Source organism: Doryrhamphus excisus, linkage group LG2, assembly GCF_037039965.1.
Source record: "Doryrhamphus excisus strain RoL-2023G ecotype Guam linkage group LG2, RoL_Dexc_Guam_v1.1, whole genome shotgun sequence".
NCBI lineage: Eukaryota > Metazoa > Chordata > Actinopteri > Syngnathiformes > Syngnathidae > Doryrhamphus > Doryrhamphus excisus.
In genome coordinates this window covers 25,107,148-25,119,674 of record NC_136358.1, presented here as the reverse complement: position 1 = coordinate 25,119,674, position 12,527 = coordinate 25,107,148, and positions in this window count along the sequence as shown.

Below are 12,527 nucleotides of genomic sequence, written 5' to 3'. Positions count from 1 at the left end.
GTGTGTGTGTGTGTGTGTGTGTATTGGAGGACACAAGTTAATGTGTGGTTACATTTGAACAACTGAGGAATGTGTTGATTGTTGACCTTGGCCAAATGGAAGCCATTATCTCGCCCCCGCTGCTGAGCTAATATATTAATGAGAGAAAGCACTGTTTGCATCGATACTCGTGTCGCCAGCAGCCGCAGAGACAGAATGGGGAGGTGGGAGGGGCAGAGACACAGACACGGAGAGACAGATCTATATGAATCACATGATGGACCCCACCTCAACATCCAAAGAACTGCAGGCCTCACTTAAGGTCAGTGTTCATGAGTCCACCATAAGAAAGATTGAGGAGCAAAAACGGCCTGCATGGCAGAGTTTACCCTCTCAATTTACCCAGAAAACATATCGATGATCCACAAGACCTTCAGGAAATACTCCGTGGAGAGAAAAGTTGAACATGTTGGAATGTGTGTGTCCCGTTTACCATCCAGGCATCCATCTTCTCCTGCTTGTTCGAGGCCAATATGGAGATCCAGACTTCCCTCTCCCCAGCCACTTCGTCCAGCACCTCCAGGCGCGTCCTTGAAAATGAAAATTTTCTTTCTTGGAAATTTCTGTTTATGTTTTTGACTGAGGGCTGCACGGCGGTCGAGTGGTTAGCGCGCAGACTTTATAGCTAGGAGACCTGAGTTCAATCCCACCCTCGGCCATCTCTGTATGTAGTTTGCATGTTCTCCCCGTGCATGCGTGGGTTTTCTCCGGGTACTCCGGTTTCCTCCCACATTCCAAAAACATGCTAGGTTAATTGGCGACTCCAAATTGTCCATAGGTATGAATGTAATGGTAATGGTAATGGTAATGGTAATGGTAATGGTAATGGTAATGGTAATGGTAATGGTAATGGTAATGGTAATGGTAATGGTAATGGTAATGGTAATGGTAATGGTAATGGTAATGGTTTTATTTCATTTGAACATGCATCAGATTACAATTGAGTGCATCCCATAATCAGATCACAGTTCCGTATTAAATCCTACCCCTCCATCTGGTACTTTTACAATCAGTAACTGTTACATTTGTTCACTTCCTGCTTTCAAAATACAGTTTTTGTGGGGGGGTTTTGTAATTTAAAAAAAAATTGTGGGTGTGAATGTTTGTTTGTGTATATGTGCCCTGTGATTGGCTGGCACCTCTCGCTCGAAGACAGCTGGGATAGGCTCCAGCACGCCCCGCGACCCTCGTGAGGACAAGCGGTAGAAAATGAATGAATGAATGTTTTTTTACTGATAAAGAGGAGACATATTTTTAATGTTTTGAAATTCTAATTCAGATTTGAGTCAACTTCCAGTATCATTTGACTATTTTAGGACTGCTGACAAGGGTGCGAGACACCCCATCAGGTTTTCCTAGAAACACTAGTTTGCCACACTGGCAGCCTTTATCCATTATCCATAAGTGAAATTGGTCGTGTACTGATTTAAGTCGAAAGAGAGCAAACAATGGATCACGCTCCCTAAAGGCTGGCCCACTGTTCCGCACAGCATTCTGAGGACTGTTTGATGACTAATGACTATCATTAACCACTAATTGCATCTCCATCCATCCTTTTTCTATGCCGCTTTGCCTGAATAGTATCGCGGGGGTATGCTGGAGCCTATTCCAGGAGACAGGAGAGGCGGGGCACATATAGACAAACAACCATTCACACTCACATTCATACCTATGGACAATTTGGAGTCGCCAATTAACCTAGCATGTTTTTGGAATGTGGGAGGAAACCGGAGAACATGCAAACTCCACACAGAGATGCCCAAGCAGAGATTCCAACCCAGGTGTTCCCGATCTCAGATTCTCCTATTTCCTGAACTACATAAAGTCCTTCAAATCCTCCTATGCTCCAATCTGTTGCCTCTGAGGATGTTATTGTTGTAATCATTACATGATAACGCGGAACAAAAGCTCTATTAATAAAAGTTCAGATAAAGTGATTGACTGGAATACTCCTGAAAACATTTGCTTACCTTATCAAAGCACACTAACTTTAACTTCAATGGTAGGTGAAGTCCACTCATCAACAGTAAAATCTGCTACTAGACAGTACATCCTGTTTAAGGGTGTGGTCGAGTAACATAAAATATGATTCCAATATCAAATATGTCCAAGGAAGGTCTTTTAAAGCAACAAAACAAATGGGTGGTGGGGGCTAAGCAGGGGCCAAGCAGCTGTGATCCATTCCTGCGGCAGCTAAGGCGACGTCACTCACCGGGTCATGGATGCATTCAAGTGTACTATTTGCTTTTCAATTAGGCCATATCCAAATGGAAGATAGGGAGGGTTTTAAAAGTATTCACATGCGAGTTAAAGGAGTACAGGATTTTCTGCCTCACCTTCCAATTTAGTTCGGGTCCATTTGAACAATTAGCTGCTCAAACAAGCTCCTCTGCTAGAGTACACATAAGCATAATAAATCGGATTGGCTAATGTTGCAAACATCCAGCTGAATGAAGGTGATATAGGGTCACATGTGATATTTAAAAAAAAGCTAGACACATACATTCAGTGGAACCTTGGTTATTATACGCCCTGGTTAGCATGTTTTTTTAGTTAATTAAAAAAATTAATGCCACAATTTTTCCCCGGTTTCACGTGCAAGTGTTGTTAATACCTTGTACCTTGCTAAACAATATAGCAAGCAGAACCGGAAGTGAGCTACTTTATGTCACTCATCTATGATGTCATCAACACGAAACACGTTTTTTTTATAGTTTTACAATGGAAATGTATGTAAATGACGAATAAAAGGGATGAATAATCAGTTATAATCAGTTATTTTTACCTTCATAGAAGATGTGACAGTTCCCAAAGACACCATGTAGCAGCGAAATCAAACCCCCTGCTTCCTGTTTTCATTCATTCATTCTCTACTATTTATCCTCACAAGGGTCGCAGGGGTGCTGGAGCCTATCCCAGCTGTCTTCGGGCAATCACAGGGCACATATAGACAAACAACCATTCACACTCACATTCATACCTATGGACAATTTGGAGTGGCCAATTAACCTAGCATGTTTTTGGAATGTGGGAGGAAACCGGAGTACCCGGAGAAAACCCACGCATGCATGGGGACAACATGCAAACTCCACACAAAGATTGCAGAGGGTGGGATTGAACTCGGGTCTCCTAGCTGTGAGGTATGCGCGCTAACCACTAGACCACCGTGCAGCCTTCCTGTTTTCAGTCTCATCAAAAATCTTCACTGAAGGTAAAAGTGACCTTAAATATTTATTTGTCTCGTTCATTCATCATGTACAGTAAATATGGAAGCCCGTTTTTACCACTGAAAAAAATTCCTAGTGGGAAATGGTAATTACAAGATAAAAAGCCAAAATTGATTTATATGAATTTCAAAATTTTCTGCATGTAACATTATAAACATCTTTTATGTCAACATTTTCTGGTTTCAGGAGCGATAATTGGATTTCCATTATTTCTAAATGGGGAAAATTTCAGTTAGAGTTACACTTTTTTCCTATTAGGGATCCTTACAGTGGGTGACATGAATGGTTTTGACTTTGTTTTTGCACCGGTTGCCCCTCCTGACACAACCCTGGCCAGGAATCGAACCTGTGTCCTCTGCCATGAAAGAAATTACACCACCAAGAATTAAACTAGCCACCAGTTAATCACAAGGCACATATGGACAAACAACCATTCACACCTATGGAGTACCCAGTTTACCTACCATGCATGTTTTTGGAGTACTTGTACCCCTCATTTCAGTGTGGTTGCACCCCTCAAGTAGAGGAATGTGTAAAAACTGTAACATAAATCGATTGTGTCTTATGATAATGTTAACTGGTAGCCGTTATCAACCATCCACGGGGGTAAACTATCTAAATGATTCCGTTATAAGCCCTTATCGATCCGCTAGTTGTTTTATGACATGCCTGTGCTGTTACTCCCATTGCAAGCCATTGATTTTTACTGCTTGTGTACACAGCAGGCCCCCCTTGTAAAACGACATTAGTTCACAACAATGTGTTGAACAGATTGTATGTGTGTGGATGTGGGTGTTCACTGATATGGTGTACACCAGATCAATTCCAGATAGCGTTTCGGGATGCAACACTTTTTTGTGACATATTGCAGCCTGTAAAAATGATGCGTTCAATTTACCTTACACTTTGCTTACTCAAACCTAATCATTTAACAGCATGTTTGAAACCTGGCCGCCTACTCATCCGTTGGTCCGGGTACGTGACGTAGCCTTAATTAAACGGCAATAGAGTTTGAACCCAACGCAGCAAATATGTTGTCATGGTAGTGTTTATACGTCGGGTCCTGGTTTTCTGCTCCACTTGGTGCATGCAAGTCTTGGTGTTATTAGGTGTCGGGAAAAAATGTTACATGTGTGGAATTGCACCACCGGAAAGGGGGTTAGGAAAACGTTTGTCAGGTTTATGGAATGATACCACTGATTATCACATACTACAGTAAAGTCTCGTTATATCGATATCAGTTATAACGAATTACTGCTTATTACGATACTATTTTCATTTCCCGGCAAATTTCGAGTCTTTTATGATATAATTAGTTCCGTTAGTACGATACCCGGTTATTATGATAATCCGGTTACTACGATGCCCTTTTCATCTCCCGCCAGCCAATTTGGTCTGCTTATATCGATACAAAAGCAGCTTAAATCAATCTTTGCTTAAGGATTTCAATACCAAAAAAGAACACGGCGAACGGCTGCTTCCAGCTGCTTTATTTTTCACACTTCCACTTCCAGAGCACAGCACACACACCGATTCCCGCACTTCCTGGTTCACAGGTCATGCTCAACCCGCCCCACGTAGCTGGCCAAACACATGCCTGCAACAGAAGAACCAACTGACATAGCATACACACCTATTCCAACGAAGACACAAGCGTACAAATACATGTATTTAATTGTGTTGTATTCAGATATCTTTTTATCGCTTGCAATAATCACTGTTTTTCATATGTACATGCTGGCGTTCGTGGTTTCTCTCGTGTGTATAGAATCTATACACACGAACCACGAACGCAGTTGGTTCTTCTGTTGCAGGCACGTGTTTGGTTTTGGTATTGAAATCCTTAAGCAAAGATTGTTCTATACTATAGAACAATGTCGAGTGCATTATTGCCCACTTTTAATGCAGTTCGGCGCAGGATCGGATATATCGACAGTCCGGTTATATCGATATTTTTTCCGACTCCCGACAATATCGATATAACGAGACTTTACTGTACAGTATTAATTGGCTCTGTACCCTAGAAAGCGCCCATGAATGATACGGGAAAAGGCCGAAATGATACTGTGTCAAAGCCCAGGGCAGTGATACTGATAAAATATAGAGTTTAACTACGTCCAGTATCAGCCCCCGTAGCTGTCCACTCAGGTATCGTGCCCGTGAAACAACCAATCAGAGAACAGCGCACGAGTGCTTAGTGCCTAGTGCTTCTCCAGTCACCAAAAAATCCAAACTTGATTAATGGAACTTAATTAATTGTCAGACATTGATAAGATAAGACTGTTGATAAAATATTATTGTTGAAATATTTTTGCAATTGTTGTGTTTACACTGTTTAGATATAATACATGTAATAAACTGAACATTTTCTGGTACGTGATAATAAGCTCATGATTAAATAGTATGTGATAATAAGATCATCACATGGTTTGTCTGGTGATAACCTATAATTATACCAACAGGCTCAGAACAAAATTACTTCATAATAACAGCCTCATGCAAAATTGTCTCGGAAAGATCTGGAAACAAAACTACGCTGACAGGACGTGTACTTCTGGTATGACTTCTGGGTCGTGTTGACGAGCGAAAGACGGATGGAAGGCGGGATCAACAGGTAAACTGGTACGGCGTCTGCAGTGATGCGGATGCATCGATCCGTTGTGGTGAAGACAGCTTCCCCTTCACCATGCCTACACAAAGTGAAAGAACGACTGTCTAAAACAACATTATGACGTGTGTTGTCGCCCGTATATTTGTGCCATGCCTTTGACGCCAATCAAGTCTGTGTGACTACTTGAACTGTTCACTCCACGACTTTCCGACGCAGGCAAGTAGCTCCTTCCGTGCAAGGTGGATGTCAAGAACAGCACATCTAAAATCTCGTACTGTACGCCCGAACCCACCTGGACATCTGCTAGTTCTTTGAGACGTTGACCCCTAATTGTTTTTGCCTTTGGCCTGGCGCTATAGCATGCAACGTGTATCCTGCCAATGAACAAAATGAGGTTATCCTGTTTTTCTTCTTTTGTTCAGAGACTTTGATTGTTTCTCAATCCCCCAACAAGACAGTCATCTTGACCTGTGAAAAACAATGGTTGGGTCCACACTTGATGATACAGTAATCCCATTAAAGCTGGCTCCATCTGAAAATGCAAATTAACGACCTAACAAAACGGGTTATTTATCGCTGTAATTGGTGTCTGAATATCAGGTATTATGACATTAGTTATTCTAAAAGAACAGTACCTCAAAGTGTGTAAAGAAACCTAAACAATTTGTGTCTTAGACGAGGGGCCTGGTTCTAGTCCTTGCAAAAGTTGTTCATACCGTGCACACTTTTCCACAATGGCCTCAGCTTGTTAATGTGGAGTTTCAGGAAACTATTGCTCCACTGATGTTTCCAGCCATAATGCAACAGGCCAGAACAATGGAGTGTTAATTTGTTTGGTTTCCGGAAAAAGACTGTAAAAACAGTGATGGCCATCGAGACAGGAAAGGCCATTAATAGATGAAGGAATGTTGGCTGAGGGTAAAGGAGGATGTGGGACAGAGAAAAATGTATTGAAGCTGGGAGCAGATGAGATAAGATGTCAGGCATACATTGCTGGTTAAATGATCTCACAACAGGCACAATAATAATACCATTATTATAAATAATGTATTATTAATTATTAAATCAATTCATTATAACAATAACACAGGATTCAATCACAGACACCACAAACCAGAACACACAAAAAAAAGAACGTGACATGTAATAATGTTAAAACCCGTATTTAGAAGGTCCAAATAGGTTCTAAGTATGCGTTGCATGCATCTTGAAAGAAAAGCTTGCATTGCTAGCATGCTAACACCTAGCATAATAGTGATAAGGGTTCATGTACTGTATGTTTCTATCTATGACAATGGCTAAAAATGACACTATGCTAATGTTAACATGCTAACTAATGCTAAAGTGCTAATTTTAGCATGACACATATAATGACAGTGCTTAGAACGCTTGTATGCTACCATTACCGTGTTAGCGTTGTTAGCATGTTAATATTAGCATAGTAGCATGTCCCATATAGGTTGAAAATTTTGACTTTGGAATGGTCAGAATCAGTTGAAAAATGTGGGGAATGTCAAGAAAAGTGGGAATTCTTGGTATGTGAAAATGGCATGAATTTCCAACAATTCCTGAAAATCAACCCTACCCATTCAGAACCTTTCGAGTTATTTTGTACACATATAAACAAACAGAAAAATGGGTCCAATAAATTACATAACCTCAGCTGAAAGAAATTCATTTAGCCAGTTAACTACGATAATTGAGATATTATTATACTTGAACAGAATAGTATATTCTGTTCAACTTGCATGTCACAACATTCCGTTTTCCATTTTCCTTTTTTTTCCTACCTATTACCTATTTGGTATCTGACAATGCACCAGATCTATTATGCCAAACCAAAGCTGTCACTCTTACTGTTTTTAATTGGACAAAGCATACAGTACGTACAGTCAGATCAGGTAATCAATGCATTTGAAAGCAGAGCGTTTCCACTACGGGTGGGAGGAAAAATGAACCAAATCAAGAGACTCGGTCACACATCACCCAACTTCCTCTTCTGCTCTTTATGTTTCTCTCCACCTTCTTGACTTTCTACTCTCGGGGATGGAGAACTGAACAAAGAAGGACTGGGCGGAAGTGATAAAAGCACGCATCCTGTTGTTCTTGTTGTGCAAGATAACACACTTTCCATAGATAAGAGGTATTTCATACGGTCCTTCCATAAGGAACTTGTTTTCTGACATGGAAGACCAGACTTATTGTGTCTAAAACAAACATTTGTTGGCAATTTAGCATTGGCAAAGGTCTGAGTTTTATTTTTTTTATTATGGCTTCACTCCAGCAACTATAGGAGTAATGGATGACAAATAGACGCTACACAGTACAGCTATTTGTAAAAAGCAAAAATGTACACAAAAAAAATCCACAACTTTAATTTTTTGGTTGCATTTTGATCATTTTAAACATTGGAGGAATGCATCAGATGCATTGATTTCACAGAGTAACAGTAAAAATGTTAAAATGTCATTTGGACTTGCCATGTATATTTCTTACCTATAGCTTTTGGGTGTTAAGTTGCTGTGTGATGATTTCATCGTTCTTTGTAAGTTGACACCGTGAGTCTGACTGTTCTATTGATTTATGACCTCCTGCGATTTGACAAGCTCGTCACGAGTCGACTTATAGCTTGTGTTTGCAAGAAAGGGCTACCGTTTCCTCGCGGTTTTTAAACGATTAGTTCTGAAGTAAAGTCAGGAAATTAGAACATAGCCATAAATTAGCTGCGCTGCTGTATAAGCTTCCTCCAGGTGGCCCATGACCTCCATTTCAAATGGTCATTGTGGTCAAGAACTTCCTTTCCTCTCCGCTTGCCCTTTTGGGGTGTGCCTGACACCATCGCCACGGACAATGGGCTTAAGTTGTCTCAACTAGTTTTACCATTTGAAGAATGACATCAGATGACACCTGGTGGACCTTGCTGCCTCAACAGGCAGTTCTCCGGCCCCCCTTGATGCTGGGACCTGAACTGCTGCTTCCCGTAAACCAGTGCTTCTCAACTGGTTTGGCTGTGGGAGCCACTATCAGATTACTGGCTGCAAATTGGAAAGTTCTAAAGTAAATTCACATTCCTACTGGTTCTTCGTCTGCATCTTGTCACTTGAAGGAGACAGATGAGAGTGCTGACTGCCTCTGAGAGGTTTGTGTATGATCAAGAAAGTCTGCTTGTGTTCTACAGCATGTGACTGTTCTATGCAAGGGATGAATATGGCTGAGTAAACGAGACAGAAACACTTGAATACCCAAGAGAGCAGTTCGTTCTGCTGACAACGTCTCTTCACAGAGACACTCACTGCAAGGCAAAATGACCACACTTGCAGAATCATATATGGACACACCATTTCCAGCAGAACAAAAAAAAGGTGTTTCTAAAATGAAATCACACGGTTATTTCCATGTATTCATATCACTTGAAGTCTTGGTCTTTGGTGGTTGATGTCAGCCATTAGGTTGTTGGACTGGCTGCTGGCCAGGGCGTCGTGGTGGAGGAACAGGCCATGATACTGGCTGCAGATCAGGCAGTTGTTGGTTGACCGGGAGGGGAGGCAGGGCATGTCCTCAAGGTAAAGATGTCCATGAAAGGATGGCAAAGAAGGATGAAGAGAAATGTTGGCAGTGTGTGTGTCATTATTTAAATTCATTCATTCATTCATTTTCTACCACTTTTTTCTCACGAGGGTCGCGGGGAGCCTGGAGCCTATCCACATATAGACAAACAACCATTCACACTCACATTCATACCTATGGACAATTTGGAGTGGTCAATTAACCTAGCATGTTTTTGGAATGTGGGAGGAAACCGGAGTACCCGGAGAAAACCCACGCATGCACGGGGAGAACATGCAAACTCCACATAGATATAGCCGAGGGTGGAATTGAACCCTGGTCTCCTAGCTGTGAGGTCTGCACGCTAACCACTAGACCGCCGGCCGCCCATTATTTAAATTATTTAAATGATTATTTATGATGCTCTCGTCTCTGCCTTGCTCTTTCTGCAGTGGAATAAAAGCACATTCTGAGCTTGGCTTCTTTTTACACTTATACACAATACAATTTTCTAGAAACCATCACATTTTTTCTCTTCACACCAAAAAAAAAAATGTGATGCCGGTTGTCACAAAACCTCTTCTACTAGAAACCTGAACATGAAGGGAAATGTCACCTTCATGCATAACAACCACCCAAAGTATATACCAAATCAGACGAGTATGGTCCAGAGTTTGGTTTGTGGCCAAATCCTCTGGTGTTATACACAGTTCACCTTATGCTTCAAGTATTTACATAATATATTTGGTGTACATACCGTCGAAATAAGCAATGAAAAATGATTTGAACACAGAGGCCCTTATAAACCTTTTTAAACCTCTAGCCCCCTCTACTGGGGAAAGATGGGCTGTAATATATAATATATAATATATAATATATAATATATAATATATAATATATAATATATAATATATAATATATAATATATAATATATAATATATAATATATAATATATAATATATAATATATAATATATAATATATAATATATAATATATAATATATAATATATAATATATAATATACACGTGCTTTACATCAACATCAACACAAGAACGTGGGCTAAAAGTAAAAACATAAACAAAACAAAAACAATTTAAACCATAATCACTCAAATGGGCAAATGCTGAAATGAAGTAAACTTTCCAAAATAAGCATCTGCCATGAATCATGAAAAAAAGAAAACATAAAGTCTAATGCAACAAATATGTCACAGTGCAATCAACTATTGGTTCTCTGCCGTAAAGGTAATAATAATAATAATAATAATAATAATAATAATAATAATAATAATAATAATAATAATAATAATAATAATAATAATAATAATAATAATAATAATAATAATAATAATAATAATAATAATAATAATAATGACGCTTGTCACCAAAACACAAAGATGAGATGCAGACTGTGTTTTCTTTAATAAAAAATATATCTGCATATGTACACGGGGTGCTTTAGAAAATGTCAAATTGGCCTCATTCTTTGATTTTTCCATACCCAAAAGTTTGGGTATGTTTCACTGGATGGGCTAATTTACACTCAGCAGCAGCATGAACATGTTTGTTTGTTTCTTTCGGCTTTTTTCCTGTAATATGTAAAAGCCTCCATGGCAGAAGAATCACTCTAGTACTATAACTATTGTGTGATGGCATATCATTGTGTTGCAAGAAAATGTCTGTTTGACCTTCTGGGAACGGCCTCCTATAAGCCAGACACTTTCTTCATCCAGGATGTTCTTCAGTGTTTGCAGTGTAACTTACAATAAAGGTCAGCAGCTGTAGAGCAGAGCCTGAGGTCTGAAAAGACAGAGGAAGCGGACAGGAAGCTGGCAGCCATGGAAAGGAAGAACACATGGTCACAGGATGGCTCACAGAGGAGTCGTATTTTTCAAAACAACACATGCATATTATCTACGCCCTGAATGGGCCAATACTTTTTGGAAAAGAATAGCAGGAAATAGAAAGTGGTTGTGTAAGCTACTTCAGTCATGCGTTGCAGTTCTACAACAACCATTCAGCTTCAATATTATGTTTTTACAGAACCCCTAATGTGGCTTACCTATACAAACATTGTGACAGGTGCCAAATATTTTAAATATTTATATATATTTCTGTGAAAATATTGAAAATATGTGATATCTGGTGACAATAAAGCTTTTGAGACATACTGTCTAGTATACATTCCAAGTCGCTGCTGCTATCTATACAGGTAAGATGCTATTGTAGTTTTGTTGGAGTCAAAGTTCAATGAATCACAAGGTCTCTTTTTCCTGTTGCTCATTTTATGCTGACTGTAGCAGGTGCCCCCCCCACACACACACACACATACCCCACACACACACAATCCAAAGCACATATACTTTATGTTGCTGTCTAGGTTGTATGCTTCACTTAGACAGCCTAAATCAAGAAATGGCTAATAACAGGGTCCATGCTGCTTTACCTGACCCCCCTAGTCAAAGACAAGATGATCACGCAGAGGAGGAGAAGAAGGTCTTTGGGAATATTTTTGCAGAACTAGAATCTGTGAATCTTCCTCTAGGAACCACTTTAAGGTATGGAAATGCAATTGAGGACACAATTAGGAAAATAGCATACATTGGCACAACACCATTGATGTCAGGCTGTGAATGAAAGTAGTTCTTGGTTTGACTTCAGACTTTAAACATCATGTATGGGCAATATATTATATCTAAATATTTAAATATTTCGTTTATTTAAATACAAAAATGAAAATAAACTAGTTTATTTGTATTTTTATAATATTAAGCTGCAAATTACATACCTATATATATTTTAATGATTATTAAAAATAAGCTATAGAGAGCTACATAGACTCATATACAGTAGTGGTACGCTGTATGCATTTTAATTACCAAAATGTTTTAATACATAAAATTGAAAACGTTTTGTGCTTAATGTGTCATTTTTAGAAATAACACAACAAAAATAATTTACAATTAATGATTTACAAACCAGGGTAAAAAGAATCATAAAAAAATCCGCGAAACAAAACATAAATGCAAAAATGACAAAATGATTTGTGTTTTAACTCCGCCCACAATGCCACTGGGATGCGTCCATTTGCTTACGTCACTG